At 44.3% G+C, this 21,402-nt stretch overlaps 2 long non-coding RNA genes across 6 annotated transcripts in view; one reads left to right on the top strand and one right to left on the bottom strand.

The window, feature by feature from the left end:
• The window catches only part of LOC144303310 (uncharacterized), a 61,379-nt gene extending 41,374 nt beyond the window's left edge, over window positions 1–20,005 (bottom strand). For 2 of the 5 annotated variants that reach the window (XR_013370387.1, XR_013370363.1), the window contains exons 1-4: window positions 19,908–20,005; window positions 7,489–7,618; window positions 5,602–5,818; window positions 3,852–4,133 (exon numbers count right to left, since the gene is read on the bottom strand). This is a non-coding gene — a long non-coding RNA (uncharacterized LOC144303310). Of the gene's footprint in view, window positions 1–3,750; window positions 4,134–5,601; window positions 5,819–7,488; window positions 7,619–15,753; window positions 16,715–19,907 lie in introns of those variants that run through there. The other 3 variants (XR_013370366.1, XR_013370391.1, XR_013370377.1) reach the window with 3 other exon arrangements.
• On the top strand, window positions 16,379–20,236 carry LOC144303320 (uncharacterized). The gene is made up of 3 exons (XR_013370392.1): window positions 16,379–16,824; window positions 19,352–19,532; window positions 19,870–20,236. It is a non-coding gene; the product is annotated as an uncharacterized LOC144303320 (long non-coding RNA).
• Window positions 20,237–21,402: the final 1,166 nt, after the last annotated feature.

Raw genomic sequence — 21,402 nt, forward strand, 5'->3', positions numbered from 1 at the left:
TGACTGTGGATGAATAAGAAAATGGGCCAATAAATATAAAACTTAACCCTGCAAACCTGAAATGGCTTCAGAAATTCTTGCCTCAGGTCGGCGGGATATTAAAGGACAAATGCCTCCTTCATATGACTGTATGTCTCGTGATTGTCCTAACTAAATGTCAAAGGACAAGCCCGTATAGAAAGCAACAACCAAATAGACATGAATAAGGACAAGGTTTTCTGACCCACCAAAAAGGTTACTTGGAGCCATTGTAGACAGGTTTTATTATAAAAGCTTAATTTAATTTCTTTTGGTTTAGTCTAGCTAGACCAAAACTGAGTAGTTTGTAAATGTTTTAAAAAATAAACACAGCCGGTGACTTAAAAAAATTCTTACAATGTGAGCCCAAATTTAAAATATGATATTAAAATTGAAAGCATGCCAACACACCAAAAGGGAAGATCCCTTTCTCCCCAAGGGGAGAAATATTTTATTGCTTTAATTGTTAACATGGTTTCCCTGTGACAAAGGTGTCTCCCCAGATATTTAGGTCAAAAGGTGAAGAAGAAAAGTATATCAAAGGAAGGGAATTAACATATGACGAGCAGCTACTTCATGCCAAGGATTGTGCATGATGCTAAACACACCTGAGCGCCTATTGTTTGTCCCAAAACCCTTTAGCTAGATGTCCTCGCTCTCCACAAAGGGCCTTCGAGCACCAGAGGAACCGAACTATGTCCTTCTCATTAATAAATGGCAGTGGTGAGACCCATATAAAAAAAAATAGTGTTATGATTAAAAAGCAAAACAAAAACCTCCAGAGCTCAATTCTTTGCCAATTTATCAAAGTTCTCACAAGTCAGTCATTTGTGTTTAACCTTAAGAAATTCTTTATAGTGATGCGGGCCAGAGGTTAGCTGTTTACCAAACTGTTCCCCTCTTCTACAAATGGAAGTTGCCAGCCGCCCTTGGAGCTGTGCCGCCACATGACCGGGTGGGAGCCCACGGAAGGTGGTGGATCATCATGTGGACCAACATCCCCGGGCCTGGCGCATTAGGACTGCCCACCAATCCTCCCCGCTTTCCTTATTACCTTATCTCCCAACCATACCCAGATGGTCTAGCAGAGGACTCCGAGGCTCAGTGGGTGCTGGAGTACCTCGGTGGAAAAAGGCCTGGGGTGTCGTGACTCCCCGGAGCAGAGCCATGACGTCAACGGCCACTGGGTTGTGTCATGCATGGAAGATCTTTCTTAAATCAAGTCTTTGAGACTCATGGCTCATTTTTTACGGCTGCTGGTCTTCCCTGACTGACATGTGATAAACCATTTATTTGTATACTTAATATTTATATATTTACATATATCAGGTAGACTTAATATTTTTATTTTTATTAATTTATTAATAAAATTTAATTTAATTTTTATTAATTATTTTTAATAATATTTATTAATTAATTATTAATTATTTATTAATTATTTTATTTTAAATTATTGGATATTTTTATTTAAATGTATCTTTTTTCTTTTCTTTTTTTAATTTTTTTTTTACTTTTTTCTTAAACTTATTTATCATAGCATTATTTACTACATTTTAGATTATTTTACTTTACTTTATTGACTCCACTGCAGACCTGACGTACTGATGAATTCTTTTCTATCACGTGAAAATGAAATCAAAGTTTTCTGTATAAAACTGTGACCCACGTAGCTAGATATCGCGCTACTCTAATCACTTCCCTGTGCCTGGCCAGGTAGTTGGCCCCTTCCTCAGCCAAGGTCTTGAATATCCGGAGTGAATGTCTGGGCCACCCGGATGGCTCAGTTGGTTGAGCGTCTGACTCTGGATACTGGCCCGGTCATGACCTCAGGGTCGTGAGATTGAGCCCTATGTTGGACTCCACTCTGGGCGTGGAGCCTGCTTCAGATTCTCTCTCTCCCTCTGGCTCTCCCCCCACTTGTGTGCACACCACACGCTTTCTCTCTCTCTCTAAAAAAAGAAGAAGAAGTGAATGTTCCTTTTGGGAGATGCACATGGAGGCGCCGTGTCATCCCAACTCAACCACTGCTCTTTAAGTCGAGGCCCAGCTAGAGCAGATGGACCTGAGCAGGACCCCCAGAGCTGCTCTGGCTTAAAATATAGCAAAAGTCTCTTGGCAAGAGATGGAAGAACTGTGGCCGGAGGCCTCTCCTGATGGCTCTGACCTCAGCCCTATGGTTGCTGTGGTCCCCTAGGACCTACTGAGGACTGGACACGCAAGAAGAGTGCCGCTCCCTACCTGTCGGCCTTGGGGCAGCGGAGGCAGCTCCGCTCACGCCCTCCTACGTTCCTCACGCTGATGGGCTCAACCCGCCTGGTGTTCGACAGCACACTCAGGCATCTGCCCCAGAACCGCATCGCTCCAGCCTGCAAGGAAAACCTTCTAAGCCCAAGACTAATGTTCTGAACACTACCTCCTGGAGGACAAGGACCATGTTCTAATTACCTCGGATTCCCCAGAAAATCGCAGAGCGCAGAATAGGCACTAAATGAGCACTTGCTAAATTGAACATCGAAGGTTGATCTGCTCAGAGGGGAAAGAAGAAAGAGTTTTCATGTCACCTCATAGTGATTCACTCCCAAAGAGAGAAATCGCTTAAGAATTCCACGAAAATAAATTAGAGATTTTCGGCAGGCGAATAAGTGATAACTGAGTTTTCCTTCCTGGGAAGGAAACACAGAGCTGTGTTTGAAACCCCACTGGAAGTATTAGATGACTCCGAGGTCCAATGTACGTGAGACAGAGCTGGCATTTACAAGGAGCGGGCTGCTACTAAAACTCAACTGCATCTACCAACGCACACACGTGCACGGACACACGCATGTACACACGTGCACGCACACACGCACGCACACACACTGCCACTTCATTAACTCAATTAAATCTGCCAGGGCTCGGTGGTGATGCTCTGAATTGTCCAATGTTGAAAATCGGGACACGTACCCAAAACAAGAGAAAAGAGGTAAAGAAAGACAGAGAGAGTTTTTAATACAAAGAAAAAATATGTAACACAAAACCTACACCTGGCGAGTCTCCATGACGGCGAAGCGCTAAGCATTTGCTCTAACCCCAGACATCTTTTCTATATAGGCTTCCTGTGCATTTTTCCCACTCTGTTATTTATGGAAAGAGGGGGAAGCAGATGAACTCTTACCATGGCAACCCTTGCAGAGCAGATTACACCTAATACTATCTGTCAGTGGTTAGATAGAGAGGAGTTCTCACCAGGAAAAAAAAAATGCATTTGGCTTGATTATATGAGTATTTAACATCTATCAGGGAAAACATACAAAGCAATTAAAAGAACGCTTACTTTGTCCCCCCAAGTGTTAAAACAAAGCTCTAGGTTTCTCTTTCTTTTTAAGAAAATCCTCACCTCTGTGGAGGAACTGACAAGTGTGCATAATTGGCCTATGGTGCCTTCATGGGATGGCCAGGTCCTAACATTGCATGAAGACTGAAGATAATGAGTAGGTTTAAGATTTCTTTCCAGTGCTTTCCATCCAAAATGAAAAGGCTCCCTCCTCAGCTGTTGTTTCCTTCAGATGTTTATCCCCAGGTCACCACGGATGTAGTTGGCGATTCATTAGGTGGCTGCTGTTACCGGGCCCACTTCCCTTTCAGCCTCTCCCTCTCTTTCCCTGCCCACCCCTTCCCCCAGCCTGTGGCCTTGTGGTCTTCCAGAGGCCAGCAAACACCCCTGTTCTCTCTCTTGGTTTTGCTTTTAATTACCTTCTCTGGGCTCTGGCTTGCTCTGTTTTTGAAAAGCCTCACGGAATTGCCTGTGAAATATAAATACTGTCACCCCACAGGAACACAAACCCCAGGGAAACCTGTCTGGTGGAGCGGCACGGCGTCAGCGCTGCGGTGGGCGGCAGGCGAGAAGACAGGCCTTCATTCTCCGGTCATCAATCCGCAGTTGGAACACACAGAGCTCTTGCCAGAAAGTCCTCGCCTCCAGGAGTTGCCCAAACAGAACGTCACATTTTCAAGGGTTCGATGAATCAGAAACCCTGTGCAGACGTACTCAGGAACACACCTCTCTTCTGATTGTTGACAGCGTTCATTGATTCATTCGGAAAGCATTTTTGGATGACCCCGTGCCAGGGACTGTGCTGGAACACAATAGTGCCTATTAATTTTTGCAATCTCTGTTTAGACTTTAATTCCTCTAGAGAGCATTCTCAACGTCTACGACTGCGTCAGGTATGCTCTGTGTTTCCCTGGCACCCCGAGTTTAATCATAAGATAGCGCCAATTATTTTTGCGATTGACTTCTTTTTGTAAAAGTCACGATAAGTTAAGCTTCAGGTGCAAATAAACTCCCAAATTTCCATAGCTTAACAAAGCCATATTTCTCACTTAAATCACCATCCAGTGTGAACCAGGTGACCCTATAGTCATGCTCTTATCTAAGGACCCATCAAGGGATCCAGGCTGCTTCTACCTTCAACTCTTTTATTCAGAATCCTTTGCTTTGAGCTAAAGAAATGCATAGAAGAAACAGAGGAGGGTCTTGGGGTAGGGGGAATCAAGACCAGAGAGATGCCCCACTCATTTGTAACTGCCTCAAAAGAGTTAAGAATTGGCTAGAATTAGTGACATTGACACCATCCAAATTGAGGATGGGAAATGTGGAGGAACATATGGATATTTAGTGAGAAATATCACACTCTGCCCCCTAGATGCAAAATTAAATTATGAACTCTTTGAGGAGAGAGATTGATTATGTGAGAATGTTTGAGCACGACGGCATGTTTGTACCTGGTAGGAATTAACCAACAGGCACAGAAAAATCCAAGAAGAGTTATGTGCAAGCTCATTATTAATAAGAGTTCGAAATTTTTCCCTGACACAAGAACAACATTAAAAATCACTTTGATTGCTAACATGCCATTTGCAAGAAACAAATGCAAGATGTAAGTTTTAAAAAAGACAAGTATACACAAAGGAAGAAAACCAGTAAGGGTGTGGGAGCGTAAAAGAATTCCTTTACTTTGGAGAACTATATGGCAATTTCTCACAGAGTTATACATCTACCTATGACTTAGCAATTCCACCCCAGGTATTTACCCCAGAGAAAGAAAGGCATCCACCCCCACAAAGAGGACTGCGCAATTTTCTTAGGAATTCTTAAGAGATTTGCTCATAATAGGCAAAAACTGGAAACAGCCCAAATGTCTCGAAATGCACTGTAATATAATCATAGAATATTGCACGCCATAAAATCAAATGAAATGCTGCTTGTGCAAGAACGTGGAAGAACCCCCAACACAGCATGTTGAAGACGAGCCAGACACAAAAGAGTACAGACTGTACAACCCAATTTACATGATGTCTACAAACAGGCGAAACTAATGATAGAAATCCCAAAGCACTTACCTTGGTGGCAAGTGAAATTTCTATTGTAAAGGTCATAAAAAAAGATGTCTAAGGTAGTGAAAGCGACCTGCACCTTGTTCGGGGTGCGCACAGGTTTATACAACTGTCAAAACTTCTCAAGTTGAACACTTAGGATGCATGAATTTTATTCTGTGTAAATAATACATCATTATGACACCAAGGAGAGAAACCTTTCAGTACCTAGGAGTGCATGTTCAGAGGTGTGCAAAACTGCTCAAAAATACTTGTCAAGCAGAGGCATCTGGATGGCTCAGTCGGCTCTTGATTTTGGCTCAGGTCATGATCTTGGGCTCGTGGGATCCAGCACCGAGTTGGGGTTCTCGCTCAGCAAAGCATCTGCTTAAGATTCTCTTCCTCTCCCTCTGCCCTTCCCCTCACTTGCATGTGTTCTCTCTCTCTCAAAAAAAAAAAAAAAAAAAAAAAACTTGTCAAACTTTTCTGAGAACCCCTAATGAAGATATACATCATATCCATGGAGAGGACGTCTCAATCTCACAAAAGTAACAATTCTCGCCAAAAAATTCTACATATCCTATGAAATTGCACTCAAAGTCTCAGCACCCGTTTGTGCGACCTTTCTCTCGAGCTCCACACATATACACAATGTCACCTGGAGGTCGAATAGTTATGCCAAACTCAGAAAATAAATCAACAAATTCCTGACCTCCCACCCAAACTGCTCTGCATATGATCCCCCACCCTAGTTGCTCCATCCTTGCAATTGTTCAAGTAAAAATACTTGAAGTCAAAACACTTCGATACTCTTCTTTCTTTAAATCCCCAAATCCCAACCAAAAGGCTCTATTTTCTCAGCCACTTGCGCTGCTACCACAGTGACGTGAGACACCACCATTTCTTTCTGAGTCGCTAGCAGTGGCCTTACAACAGGTTACGTTGAGCAACTTGCTTAACTGCTGTTAAAAAACAATCCCCAAATACGAGTGACCTAACACGATGAAAGTTGATGTTTAGCTCATGAAAAGCTCAAAGCAGATGCCCCTGACCTGGTGGTTCTCCCAGGAGATACTCTCCCCCCAGCTGTACCATAGAAACCCCAGGCCTCTTCCTTCTGACGGCGCTACAATTTCTAGGATTTTGGGGCCTCCAGAGGAAGTGACATAATCACCTGTGGCGACTGCATTGGACAGAGCCCAGCACATGGCAAAGTCAGCTGAAAGGGATCCCGGGAAACGCAGAAGAACACACCGAACAGAGCGCCTGCCACAAAGGCCTTCCCACCCGTGTGTTGGTCTCTCTACACCTATTCTCCACACGGGAGCAGAACTAACCTCCTGACCGTGAATTAGATCATGTCACTTCTCCGTTTATAATCTTACAGAACAGCCTATTTTACTCAGACTTTAGGCCAAAGATCCTAAAAGTTCCCCGGGGATCCGCAATTCCGGAAAACCCACGTTGGCGCTCTCATCCCATTTTCTACTCCGCTCTGTGGCTCCGCTCTAGTCCAGCCACACGGGATTCCTGTAGCGCGTCCGGGATGCCGGGCACGCTCCCGGCTAAGGGCTTTGGTCTGTCCGGGCCCTTTGCCTGGGAGACGCTCCCGGATAACTGCACGGATACCCCCTCGTCTTTTTCAAGTCTTTGCTCATTTGCCCTCATGTTAATGAGGCCAACCCTGAACATTCCATCTACTGAGGCTACAACATGCCCCCTGCCTTCCTGGAACTCCCAACCCGTATTCCTTTTCTGGCGTCCCCAACTCCTATTCTCCCTTTATATATACATTTTTTTAATTTATTTTTTTTATTAATAATAAATTTATTTTTATTGGTGTTCAATTTACCAACATACAGAATAACACCCAGTGCTCATCCCATCAAGTGCCCCCCTCAGTGCCTGTCACCCATTCACCCCCACCCCCTCTCTCCTCCCCTTCCACCACCCCTAGTTCGTGTATTTTTTAATAAACAATTCTCACTACCACCTAATTTAATATGTACAATTATTATTACCCCCATTTTACAGGTGAGAAACCGAGGCACAGAGAAATTCAATCATGTGCAAAGTTACTTTCTGAGCAAACATCTGAGAAGTAGCGCAGCTCACCTTCAAATTCTGTTAGTCTGGCTTCATGGTCCGTGTGAACAACCCCTCAACTCATCTCTCAATATCCCTCGAGCTGTTCTAATCCATACTTCAATCTCTTGAATTAGGTGCTATTAGTAGATACATTTATCTGATAGATGAGGAAACGGAGACAAAGTTAGAGAAACTTTCCCAATGCTGCACAATGAGATATAGGGTCAGGTTTGATTGAGACATTTTGTCCCTAAAACTTCACTCCTAAGTCCAATGTCTATTATTCTGACAATTCTACTGCATGAAATCACCTCTGGATAGAAATAATAAATCTCCTCTTTATTGTCATAAAAAAAAAATCACAAGGTTTGCTTCAGGGCTGATTTTTTAAAGTGCTGCACGTACCATGTTCCTGAGTGAATGCACAACCACATGATATTGTACCACGTACTCCCCAACCATTTAATTACTTCGTGTTCATAAAGCCCAAACTGCCCGCCCCAAATCCTGTGGTCTTTCCTCTCCGTGTGGTAAGCTCTCAGTCAATTAGATGTTCATATCCCTTTAATTCAATGTTTTTATCGACTTGAACTATTTCCCAACTGAGCGCACCCAAGTACCACTGAGGACTGACATCTGAACAGGTTTACGTGAATTTCCGTCCAGGTTTCAATCAGTCTAGTTTCTACGTCTGTGGTCCTTGGAGTCATTTGGTACCTACAGTGTGAGAACAATGACTTGAGTCCATCAGTGGATCCCAGGGTCCACCCACCAACAGTGACACTCAAGGACTTGTCGAGAAAAGTGGGGACACTGGTTGTACTCCTGATTGCTGCTTCTCAAAAGGATATTCTGACTAGGATCTTCTTCTTACAGCTGCTAGGAAAGGTATCTAGACATCAAAGCAAATATCCAACCACTTAAACTTCCTACAGATTTGTGGTTGGACCCAGTCTACATGTGCCCTTGGGTTAACAATGGGTCTTCTATCATTTACTTGCTTTGAGTAGAAAGAGATCTAAATTGCTTCAGCCCTGAGAGAGAGCCTGTGTTGATGGATCATCGAGGTAGTTGCCCAGGGATTCTGTGGGCGGCCAGGCCAAGGATGACTGTTTGTATGAAACCCCCGGAGTGCACTAGTTGCCCACCTGGCCTCTTGATGTAGTCGTCTCTTACTCTCTGTGTGGCTGCTTCTCTGCTTGAGAAATACCTTTGTCTAACTCTATGTGATTCCATAAATGATGTTGCCCCACATGCTGATGCACAAAGGTGAGCCTCTAACACACACTGCTGGTCCGAAGGGCTGGACATTGGGGCCGAAACATAGGGATGAGCCTGTCACCCAAGCAGCATTCGAAGAGGAAAGACTAGATGAGCAGCAGAAAGGCATTACACGATGTACATCACTTGCCCGTTGCTGCATAACACATTACTCCAAAACCTCGAAGCATAAACAGTTCACACCTCAGAGCTGCTGTATGTCAGGGATTGGGCACGGCCTCGTTGGCTCACCCAGCTCAGGGTCCCTTAAAAGACTGGAATCAATTGTCAGACAGGGACTCATTTATCTCAAGTCTCGCTGAAAGAATATATGTTTCCAAGCTCTCTCATTGGTTGTTGGCAGGGTTTGGTTCTCGGGGACTCTTGGACCAGGAACTCAGTTCCACACTGGCAGTTGGTCAGAGACCACCTTCAGTTTCTTGCCACGTTGACCTCTCCATATGGAAGCTGGCTTCCCCGGAGTGAACAAGTCAGAAGTCAAGAAAGGTAGTACCAGCCAGAAAGAGAGTGGGGGTAGAACAAAAGCCATCGCCTCTTATAACTAGTCTCGAAAGTAACAGCCCATTACCTTTGGCATACTCCGTGCATTTAAAGCAAGTCACTAGGTCCAGGCCATGCTCCAGAGGAGGGGATTATACCAAGGGATGATGACCAGGAGACAGACATTCCCCGGATTCATTTTGGAAGGCTGGCTACCGCAACCATGTGTCCATATATTTGTACCCCACGCTGATGCTAATTCGCTTTGGGCAAACAAAAGTATCCTCCCCTCCCACAGATCAGAGGCAACCCTGATGCAGCCATGTCAAGAAAAAAAAAAAAGCGCCCCCTCCTTAGAGAATCCATCCTTGAGCCATGGCTTGACCCGCAGAGACAGTCCTTGAGCAGGACACACACTATAACACTGAAAGTAGCAAGTCTGTGTACGCTACTGCCTCATTTAGTGTCCGAGTCAATTCTATGTCAAGGAATGCTACCTTGGAGGTGAGTAGCAGCCTGTCCTGTTGGAGAAGCGTGAAGGTTTTGGAAGAGAACACAGTTAATGTAACATCATTCATTAAAGGAGATACTGCCAAGGAACTGCTCTGAAACTGAATCACTAGCTTTAAAGCCCCAAGCAAATGTAAGGAAATGTCTAGTCTGGTGAATCCAAACAACATATCCCACCCAATAGCCCTTCATCGGAACACCCAATAAATGGCCGCAGACCCCCTGCCACTTTTATTCAGCCAAGTTTTATTAAGCACCACTTTTGTACCGGGTACTTTCCAGCATATGAAGTCATCGTGCCAAATAAAAGTAATAGTGTCAGAGGTGGGTTAGCCTTTCACACAAGGGCTGTATAATCGGACATCTATGTGGACTCGAATGTTCCTACATTTCTCTTACTCCAAACCGTCTCCCTGAAACCCGCAAAGGAGGAGAGCTAACTCAAGGCCTACAACGTGCCGTATGCTATGCTATGTCGTTTGTCTATCTCGTTGAGCTAGTGAACAAGAAAATATAGATACACTAAGAGGCCACGTTTCTGGAGTCACCGTCCTCCATGTAGTGCTTAATGCCCAAGATGCTTTCGTGTTTTAGCTCCATCTCAACACAAGGCTCCTTTCTGGCTGCTTAGAGGAAAAAGGGATTGAAGAATTGTGCCATGTGTTTCACTGCCTGAGCTGGAAGTGATCTGTGTCATTTAGGCTTACAACCAACTGTCCACAATTATTCCTATGGCTTAACCAGGCTCCAAAAGGGCTGAGAGGTGTGGTCTTCTGTGGCCCAGGAGGGTACGGTAAACCCTAATAACACCACTACCACGTCCACATTCTCTCTCCCCAAAGATGCTGCTAGGTCTCGAAAGGTGTAGTTTTCCAAGATGATCCAGCAAAGCCTGGATTAGAATCTCTGTCAGTCTGGCTCCAAAACACATGCTTTGTTTTGTTTTGCTTTCCGCCACAGCATCCTACCACTGGGTGGAACCATTCTTTTGGGAATTATCTTGCTAAGATATTAATTTCCAAATGACATGCAATAAACAGGGCACTGTTTAAAGCCTCAAACGCAACCCTATCCTAAGGGAACGAGCTCTCTCCTATATCTGAGCATCTCTCACCTGGACTTTACCTCTCTTGTGTCACTTCACATCCTCCACCCACCCACAGACCATCTGAAAATGCTGTGTGTAGCTCTAAAGCTCTATCCACACACAGCTGTTACTTGAGAGAGCTCTGGTTTTCCATCCTCCCTTTAAACAGCATCTACTTTCAGAGACTTCAACGTCATCCTATGTCATTAATAGTCATGGAAAGAACGCTTATTTCATCTTCCATTCATCCCTGTGCTCCCCCATCGACACCTCTAGGTAGCACCTGGAGGAGGAAGACAGCATCTGAGAAGGGAGGAACCTGGCTCTTGCAGCATCTAATGTCTTCCCTGAGAAGCCATGACACTGCGGACCTAACTTGCTTTCTGTCTCTGACCGACCTTGCGTATCTGACTTAGGAAACAAAGAAACAAACAAAATCTTACTACAAAGATACAGGAGCCTCATTAAGCAAGAAAAGGATGGAGTTGTCAGAGCAGAGATTTGCTAACATGTTGTGCTAGTCACAAAGGTGTGTTAGCAATGCCTGTGGTCACAAAATTTCCAGTCTCCTACGGGAGGTAAAACATGTGAAAAATTATAGCTCAGAAAGGAAGCTGTGTCGTGAGGGAAGCCCAAGAAAATACATGTAAATGTGCAGAGAAGAAAGAGACCGTGTCCTGTTGAGATAATCAGTGAGGGCCTCATGAGGGAAGAGGCATTTGATAATAACAACTGTAATGGCAGTGATACAAGTAAAATCAGGTTAACATCAATTGAACACGTATCTCATACCAGGCATTTTCCTGAGCGCTTTACATTGATTAACTCATTTAGACCTTAAAATAATTCTAGGAGATATTCATGCATTTGCCAAATATTTATTGAGCCCTTACTCCATGGTAGGCAGAGGTCTGAGTTACAGCCAAGAGCTAGATGGAAAGCAAGTGATGCTTACTCCCTTGAAGGTTCCCTGCTGCTGAGGGCTATCGCCATAATCTCCATTTTCCAGGAAACTGAGGTCTGAGGGAGTTAAATATGCTGCCAAAGGTCACAGGCATTTTTAGTATCCAAGTCAGGATTTGATTGCACAGACCATGCTTGACCACTTCACTCTTCCAACATGAGCGATAGGGAGATAATAATTAAAATAACAATAACATCAACGAACATTTAGCATTTAACATTTAGGTGGGCATTTAGCGAATGACAAGTGCGATGCAACTTTGAATGGGTTATTTCATTTATTCCTCAAAACAATCCTATTCCAATTACTCAAAACAATCTTACGCCAATAACTGGAACAAGATCATGACTTAGCAAGATCCTGGGCTCTATCATCAGACCATCGTATTTTAAATTCTAGCATTTCTTAGTATTTAAACAGTCGTGTTGCCTCTTCTTCAATTTCTTCATCTACAAATGGGATGACACAACTAGCCAGCACCAAAGAGAACTGAGGTTGTGCACCAGTGTTTTTATTTGTCTCTGCCTCCTATATTTTAAGTGTCTTGGAGAGAGGGGCATCTCGGGACTCACTGTGTCCTGCTGCCTGACAACCTGCAACTCCTCAGTAAATACTGATAATGAGTTAAAGATTGGTAGTAAACCAGACTTTGATCTTGTTGAATGATTTTCAAGAATCAATCATATGGCATGAGCTGTGTGATTTCAAGAACTTCAGCATTCCGGAAATCATTCCAGAAACCACCACATACTGGAAAAGTCATCCTTCGTCAACACGGGAAACTCACTGTGAGCCAAGGTAAGCACCGGTGGCTGCATAGAAGGCTCTGGATACCCAAAGGTGACAGCTGTGTAGTGCAGGCCAAAGGCAGACAACTTTTTCTCTTTCCCTGTTAACCTTGAGTCTGAGCCCAGTTACAAAGAAATTGGATCAGAAGGTAACTTGAAGATGTACAAGGTTTTCTGGCACAAGAAAAGGCACCTTGCAGCAGAAATCCAACAACCAGAAGTTGCATTTGTGGGTGACAATGCAAGCCATATCCTGATGTTCTAGACACATTATTAAGTCCTCTGCAATTACAGGAATCTACTGCTAAGAGTTGCAGCGAGGCCATTTTCAAAGTTGGCATGAAACCGAGAAATGAAGAACTCAAGCTCCATCCATTTTCTGTTTCTACTAATGAATACTCCTTTTCTTCCAAAGTCTCCTGAGTGACTCTCTTGACAATACAGGTAATTAATGGACCATTCTTCTTGATTCAGATACTGTTGAAAATGTAAGGGGACTTGATAATTGAATCTGCATCCAAACTTTCCCATTATCTAAGTGACTAATAAATGTACATTAAATTAATAACAATTTTTTTTTCTAGGAACTTCTTCACAGCTAATTGATAATGCTCATTCAACAAAAGAGAAAAATGGAGGTGGAGAAGTCTTGCCAAATAAGACTGGAGCAGAAATTTCCCTTGATTCTTTTTAAAATGAGATTTGAAATTGGACTTCATTAAAGTCAGCAAGGCTTAGGTCCATCATTAGGCTCTCAAACAGTCAGAATTAAATAATTAAACAGCACAAGTTGATTCGGAGGATTGCTTTAAAAATTTTTTAATGACTGCAGCCTAAGTTTTGTTTTGTTTTGTTTTTTCTAACTTTTAGATAAAGACTTAGGATAGGGTAACTCTCAGCATCAATAATAACAATACTATCCAACGCTTCTGATGTTATTCAATTTTAAAAAGATCTTCAGTATCAACCATCTCTAGGACACCCCGACAACAGAGATTAAAATGGTTGGCTCCGATTTTTGGAGCAGGTACTAAAAATAAGAGTCTAGATGTCACAAATGTTGGAGCCGTATAGAAACATAACCTCTTCTGGAACTGGTCCTACTGAATGTTGGGTAGTTTTCTCTCCCTCTCTCAAAGAACCTTTACACTGACTCCCAGAATAACACCTGATTTAGAAGATGCTATAGAGTCCGAATTCCACAAATATTAAGTTATTCCTGAGAAATCCAGCGGCATCTTATTGCATTCAAGTCAACGTGCAATATTCAGAAAGATTACCATAGATTTGGCAATTATTCAAGCTAAACTATACCAAGTATTGCACTAATTATTTGAGAAGAAGAGGATGACACAAGATGAACAAGAAATGATTGCTCATAAACAAACTCTCAGTTGCTATTTCACGTGTTCTCACTGTGGTGCAGGCACCATATTGGTCAAACAAAGAAGTAGCTGAGAAAAATCTTTCTGAGAGTGTTTTAGCAGGAATCACACAGGATCTGCTTCAGGTCTGTTTCCCAGGAGAAAAGAAAAAAAAAAAAAAAGACATGGTGTTTTGGGAGAACAGCAATTTATTTGATTGGTGGCTCAAAATGTCCGTATTCAAGGATTTAGAGATTGTGGCAAAATAAGAAAGAAGCGTTCTGAGAACCTCGACAGGAATGAGAAGAGCAACTTTTCTTAAACACTAGTGGATTAGAGTGGGGTGAAACTGGAGGCCACAGAATTGGGTGTGACTACAATTGGTAAGACACAGGTTAGATGGCCACAGAGAGTGGTCAAAGGAGAAGAGGACAACGGTGGTAACTCCGATGCTCCCTCCGTGTTTTATCGGCGATGACTTTAAGGTAGAAAATAGAGGGAGCCAGTAAAGAGAGCAGATGCACTGTTTAGCTTGGAAATTTGTGGCTTCTGTGGCACATTTCTGGGGAGGTGTCTAGGAAGCAGTTGAGGATGTGCAGGAAGGACTCAGAAGAGCGTCTGGGATATGGTGTTAGGAGTCATCAATATTTAATTGATTTGTGAACCAAAGCAAGTGTTAGACGTTTAAAGCAACGTGTTACATTAAAGCAAACTTTTAGTGTGGATTCCAGTCTACTGCAACCCAAACTTGCAGGGTCTGTTTGTTATTCACTGGAAAAAGAATGAGAATGCTGGGTAGTAGGCAAAGACAAGTCAGAAGACAGATTTCAGTTCCCCCTGAGACTCCAAGATTTACAGAGTAGAACATGGTAGATCACTTAGCTCCCCTGTGGCTCTGTCTATGATGTGCCAAGGAAATCATCTGATCATGGAAAATGTTCAGTCTAGCCAGTTGTTGGGCATCATTTAGATAAAAGCTAAAAGGTACATGAGTGAATCTCAACTTGGAAAATTTCTAAACTCAATCATTTTTTTTTTATTAGAAATCATTACCTTTGCCCAGTTCCCTCTGCCCGAAATTCCCTACAATTTATTTATCTCCCAGACAAAACCAGATTATCTGTAAGTTCCAGGCTCACCTGGGGGGCTCAGTCCATTAAGCGTCTGACTCTTGATCTCAGCTCAGATCATGATCTTAGGGTCATGAGATCAAGCCCCGAGTTGGACTCCACACTGGGCATGAAGCCCACTTAAGATTCTTTCCCTCTCCCTCTCCCTCCACTCCTCCTCTCCCTCAAAAATGAATGAATGAATGAATGAACAATCTTTAGGTTCCAGATGGAGATCCATGCCCTCCATAAGGTCTTTTCCAGCTGTCTTCACCAGTTAAAATAAACCCCTATTTTTCAGAGCTGTAATGCTTCAAAACTATCTCCGTTCAGGACTGTAATGCAGCCTGCTGTTACTAGGTGGGCTCACGTCTTTTCTCCATTTGCTCTGTGTCCCCCTTTAAGGTAAATCTTATTTATCTCTAATTCCCCACTCTACCCCTTTTGCCTGGTACCTCATACAGTGAATCCTGTTGAATGCATGACAATTAACTTGTGACTAAACAGGTGAATATATGCATTATGAAATGTATGAAGGCAAGAATGAAAGAACAATGCATGCATAAATGAATAAATAAATGAAGATCCACACTGGCAATCTATACCAGGCCCCTTACGTTGGTTCACCTCGTTTGTTGAAATTTGCTCTTTGGGAAAGCTTCAGGATTCTGAAGTATTGCACGTGGGATTTTAAACAATTAGGACTCACATTTGGTGCAGGGAAGCTCCACTTATTTTCCTGGATCCACGTAGAGACAGCCATTGAATCTCTGGTTAGAAAACTAAGGAGCAGGTCATCTTGTGCAAGTTTTAGATGAAGAAATGGGGAAAAAAATTGTTTAGTAGGTAATAATTTTCGTTCAGAACATCACATTGAAAGTGGAAAGGCCAAAACCCGGGGAAAATGTCAGGCACTGGCAAAAGATATTATGAAGGCTGATTATGTAAACCTTGTCTTGTTTGAAGGGTAAAGACTGTAATCCTCATATCAAGTTCAAATTTCCTGTTTAAATATTGTTAGTTTGAATGTTAATCTGAGTTCCATGTTTGATTGCAGGGATCAGGGCTGCAAATATTGATTACCACGAAATGAAAGCAGAAATTCATTTCTGAAAAGGAAGCTGAGGAGTGCATTTATATGAACCCAAGTAATAAATAATACCTTGGGATTCTGACTCACTCCCAAACCAGAGTGTAATTATTTCCTCTTTCACCGTACTTCCTCAGCCTCCTTTCAGGGGACTGAATGCACATCCCATATCTGGGCACATTTACAAAAGCTAAAACAAACAATCCAAGTAGCCAAACACCATGGCAACAGAACCAAACTTGACACCACGAACTCACAACAATAAAGCTCCACAGATTTCAGAGCCACCGTCGGATCCCCGGCTTTGTCCCCCCATTACAAAGCCCCACTCTCTCAATGAACTACAGGGAGTCACCGCTTCATGCCACGACTCCTAATAATTGCCAAACCCAAGCTGTGATGGACAGCAAGGGGAAAAGCTCACGACAGAGCATCCCCAGCTGAGCAAAACCTGCTACCCTGGACACAGTTTGCTTCTGAGAACAATCAGAAAGACCAGGTTATGGCTGGGAGACACAATTTTGCAGAGAGTTAATGAGCTAAACACTTCATGGTGTGGGAGATGCCAGTCGATGCCACGGTGCGAGAGTTGCTGACTGTAACGTTATTCTTCCTTCGACAAATATCCAGACGCTGGGTCTGTGGATTCACCGTGCATTTCTACGCGATCTGGTTGTGTCATTTATATTTGTATGTAGACTTTTTCTTTTTTTTTTAATTTTTATTTATTTATGATAGTCACACAGAGAGAGAGAGAGAGGCAGAGACATAGGCAGAGGGAGAAGCAGCACCGGGAGCCCAATGTGGGATTCGATCTCGGGTCTCCAGGATCGCGCCCTGGGCCAAAGGCAGGCGCCAAACCGCTGCGCCACCCAGGGATCCCCGTAGACTTTTTCATATGTGATTGATGCACCAAACTTGAGAGGAGGGAGGGAGCGAAGGCAGAAAGCTTGATGGGGGTCAATGGATAAATAATTTCATGTGAACCCAAAACAGAATCCAGGTCAAAAGTATAGTGAAACTTGTCTTGAGGCAGTCAAGTGCCTTAAATTCTCCTCCGCTTTGTCTGTATATAAAGACCCCAGATGTTTCAGAGACACAACAGGAGGGCACAAGTGAGCTTAACATTGTCCATTTCAACATGTCCCAAGCGCCAGTACGCAGCTGGGTAAAGGCCGTGACAAAGTTCTCACCACACCAAGGAAAAGAAATAGACAATAAAGAGGATAAAATGAGGTTTTCAGGAACTAAATGATTCATCTTAATTCTGAAATTATGTCCTCTGTATTTTACTAGTCTTAAAATAGCATGATGGTGGGGCAAAAACATCATAGTTTTGTTTGGCTTTAGCTTTGTTTTTGTTTTTTTTTTTCTGTTCATAAAATTCAAAGGAAAATAGAAACTTTCTAACAAATTTAATCAAAAACATATATCATTGTATGAAGTAAAAATGGAGAAAAGTATGGAGGATAATGTAATAAATGTTTATATTTCTCAAACCTCTAATTAATGATCAGCCGTGTATCATTTGGTATAGTTCTGTGTTTTCACATAATTAAGCAACTCAGATAAAGCCAGAGTCCCCCTGACCTCCAGTCTCAGGAGCCTGCAACTCTAGGTAGTAGAAGCAAGGACCGGACGTCTGTCCCCGTGGTCCCCTCCACTACCCCAAGGGGCTCCTCGGAATCGCAGAAGCCATTGGACGAGCACTAAATGATGCTCCAAAGAAATGCCTTACATGTGGGTGCTGGGAGGGAATACAAAGGGCCTGAACAGGAGGTGAAAATAAGAAACAAAACTGAGCATTTACATCATAAGTTGTCGTCTCTGCTCCATTAGGGTCTTACAGCTCCCAAATCTTTGACAGAGCAGCTAACCCGCAAGAGACAAATTTTCACATTCCTTCGAAACTGTAAATGTCACACATAATCTTGCTATTGGAACAGTGTATATAACACACTTAAAACACTCTTGGAATCTAGTCTCCACTACTCAACAGCGTACATGACTTTGGGTGAATTAATGATCATTTTTAAGCCTCAACCTCCTCATCTTTAGGATGAGAATTATAATACCTACCAACAAAATGAAATTTATTGTTGAAGGATTAAGTGATATCACCTAAGTAAAGCCTTTAGCACGGTGCTAATTATTATTACCGATTATTGCTGTTACCATGGGTTTTTCTTCTGCGGAGGCTACATGCTCACCCTGAAGGTTCTGAGTCTGTTACGCCCTCCAAATGCTGGGTTCTTCTCCCCAGCTGCCATCAAGGCTCCCTGACACACACCAGTCGCCAGGAATCTTTCCTAAACCCTCAACACAGAGCGTTTATTTTCTTAGGTGAAAATCTTTTAACCCAAATGGATGTGATTTGCATAGATGGTGGGTGGCTCCCTGGATTGAGATCCACTTGGGAGGTCAAGGCCTAAGCAACTTCACGTAGCACGCAAGAGATAAATACATGCGAACCCGATATGCAAGCTGCCATATAGGAAAGAATGAGGGATCCCTGGGTGGCGCAGCCGTTTAGCGCCTGCCTTTGGCCCAGGGCGCGATCCTGGAGACCCGGGATCGAATCCCACGTCGGGCTCCCGGTGCATGGAGCCTGCTTCTCCCTCTGCCTATGTCTCTGCCTCTCTCTCTCTCTCTCTCTGTGACTATCATAAATAAATGAAAAAAAATTAAAAAAAAAAAGAAAGAATGAGAAAATCCCTGAAAGCATTTCACGATACGGGTCAAATAAATGGTATGAGAACTGTGGTTTGGTTTCAACAGATATTAAGAGTCTGGAATGACTGAAAAATCCTGCAGTGAGGAGCCCAATGCTGGCCCTTAGGGATGAGTAGAATTTGGTTTGGCTGAGATGAGGACGGTTACATGAGTAAAATCAATGAGTAAAGGACTTGGAGGAACCCGGAGAAACGAGGGTAGTACAAAGTGATTACAAACGAATCTCGATTTTACGTAGTCAGATTGAGGCCAGGAAGTGGGAATATCAAAGTTCCCAACCACCCGGTACTTCTGGGAAGGTGCCATTTGGCGGAAATTTTCTCAGCTCTGCTCTGAGAAGTATTTCATGCCCACCTTTATTAGTTCCCCTCAGGGCAATCCTAGTATTCCTTCTTTTTCAACTTTTTAACTTGAGGATTTGTTGGGGGATTTTCCCCCAAAACTTGGCTTCTCATGATTGTTTTGCTTTTCTCTTTCCTGTTAGTCTCTAACCCGCCCACCACCCTCTCCGAACGTGACGCTCCCTCGTACCGGTTGAACTCGGCCCCGTATGAGGCCCCTTCCTCTCTCTCGGGACGCAGACAAGACAAAAACGGTCTCCGCCACCATCAAACCTGTCCCCAGGCCTGTGTGAGAACCTGCACCTGCCCAGCCGCGAAATGGAGGTTCTAAGCTCTGGGTAGAGGGGAGCCACCGAAGGCTGTGCAGGGGGGGGAGGTGGTGTCGGAGCAGTTACTGATCTTGTCGTGTCGGGGTGTGGGGGGGGGGGTGTCCCACCCTCGAAGGTGGAGGCCATCCGAGGAAAGCCAAAGGGTTGCAAACATCACTGACCAGGTCGATAGAAACTCCGCTCGGCCACGGCGAGGCCCGAACCGCCTCTGTGTGTCATCCCCTGTGTGTACCAGTCCCCAGTCACCAGCCTGCTCTCTCCCTTTTGGAATAACAAATGTTTTCTGCATTAATCGGTCTCTCACATTCCTGTAAGGTGCGGTTCTCCCACAGGTGTTACCTTGGAGCCAGTTTAATGTAACGTCCCTCACCTGTCGCAGCTGCCCCACCGCACAGCCCGCTCGCCTGCACTCCCGGCTCGATCCAGAGAGAGAGCGGAGGCCTCATACCCGGGACACGAACTCCTCCAAGGCACCAGAAATTACTCATCCAGCCCCTGGTTAAATATTTCTGGGTAGTTTCTCAGAAATCACATGTGAGATATGCAATTTGTAAAAAGTCTTTTCTTGTGTTGAGGCCAAGTCTTCTAACCGTTGTCCGCTGGCCCTAATCTTATTTTTCAGAATTAACCGAATAACCCTTACTCGGAAGCAGACGTTGAGTAAGGATTTTTGTGCTGGTGATTTATGACGGCGATGCTCCCGGGGAACTTGTCGGGGGAGGAGGAGGGCACCAGTAAAGGTGCAGGGACGGGCGAAGTCCCTGGGAGGGGAGCCGGGCCCTCTGCAAGGGAGAGCTCCGGAGCACAAATCACCCCCCCACCCCTGCCCTGCTTGGGCCAAGGGGGGCTCCACGGCCTTACATGGCCTTGCACCGACACAAACTACTAAGTCAACTACCCTCGACTACTGACGTTGACTCTGAGGCCCTACCCGTCCCCTGCCCGTGTCCTTGTGCATCTGTGGGCACTGCAGCTCCGCAGCCTGGGAGAGTCCTTGGAGGGGGGATTTCGGGTGTGAGCCGTTGCAAAGCCCAGAACACGGGGGCCAGGAGCCGAGACCACAGGGCTGGTAAAGGGAGCCGAGCAATCAGAGGCCCAGGGCCCGCTACTGCCTCCTTTCTGGCGAGAGCCCATCAGGCAGCTGGACGCAGGCCGCCAAGCCTCCTTGTCCTTCCACTAAACCCTCCTGGTTCCCTGAACCCCAAGTTTGTACCCAAATCTTCTGAGAACTGAGTAATCCTGAGTCGTTACTGCTCTAGCATCTTTCGAGGAAAGTGGATTGTTAGGAAGGTTGGCCTAGCTGGGGATGGACACGGCGGCAAAGGGTAAGAGGGTTGGACAGTCATGTCTGCAATTCTTCTTTTTTTTCTTTACATTTTTTTAATTTAATTAAATTTGCCAACATATAGTGTAACACCCAGTGCTCATCCCATCCCGTGCCCCCCTCAGTGCCCGTCACCCAGTCACCCCAACCCCTCGCCCACCTCCCCTTCCACTACCCCTTGTTCCTTTCCCAGAGTTAGGAGTCTCTCATGGTTTGTCTCCCTCTAATTTTTCCCACTCACTTCCCCTCCTTTCCCCTATGATCCCTTTTCACTATTTCTTATATTCCCCGTATGAGTGAGACCATATGATGATCGTCCTCCTCCGATTGACTTTAACGTCAACTGTAAACAGAAACGATGGTGGCAAAGGGCTTTCAGAGACGCCCACCGGCCAGTCGGGCCCCTCCCGGGAAGAGCCGGGCCCCGTGCCGGCTCCATGTGAAGACCCAAGCTTTCGGCTACCGTGGGCTTTGACTTGGCCACGTTTATAAAAACAGTAACTTGGAACTCGAGGAGATTTTGACACCAAAAATTGTCTGA

The sequence above is a fragment of the Canis aureus genome, chromosome 2 (assembly GCF_053574225.1).
Source record: "Canis aureus isolate CA01 chromosome 2, VMU_Caureus_v.1.0, whole genome shotgun sequence".
Taxonomy (NCBI): domain Eukaryota; kingdom Metazoa; phylum Chordata; class Mammalia; order Carnivora; family Canidae; genus Canis; species Canis aureus.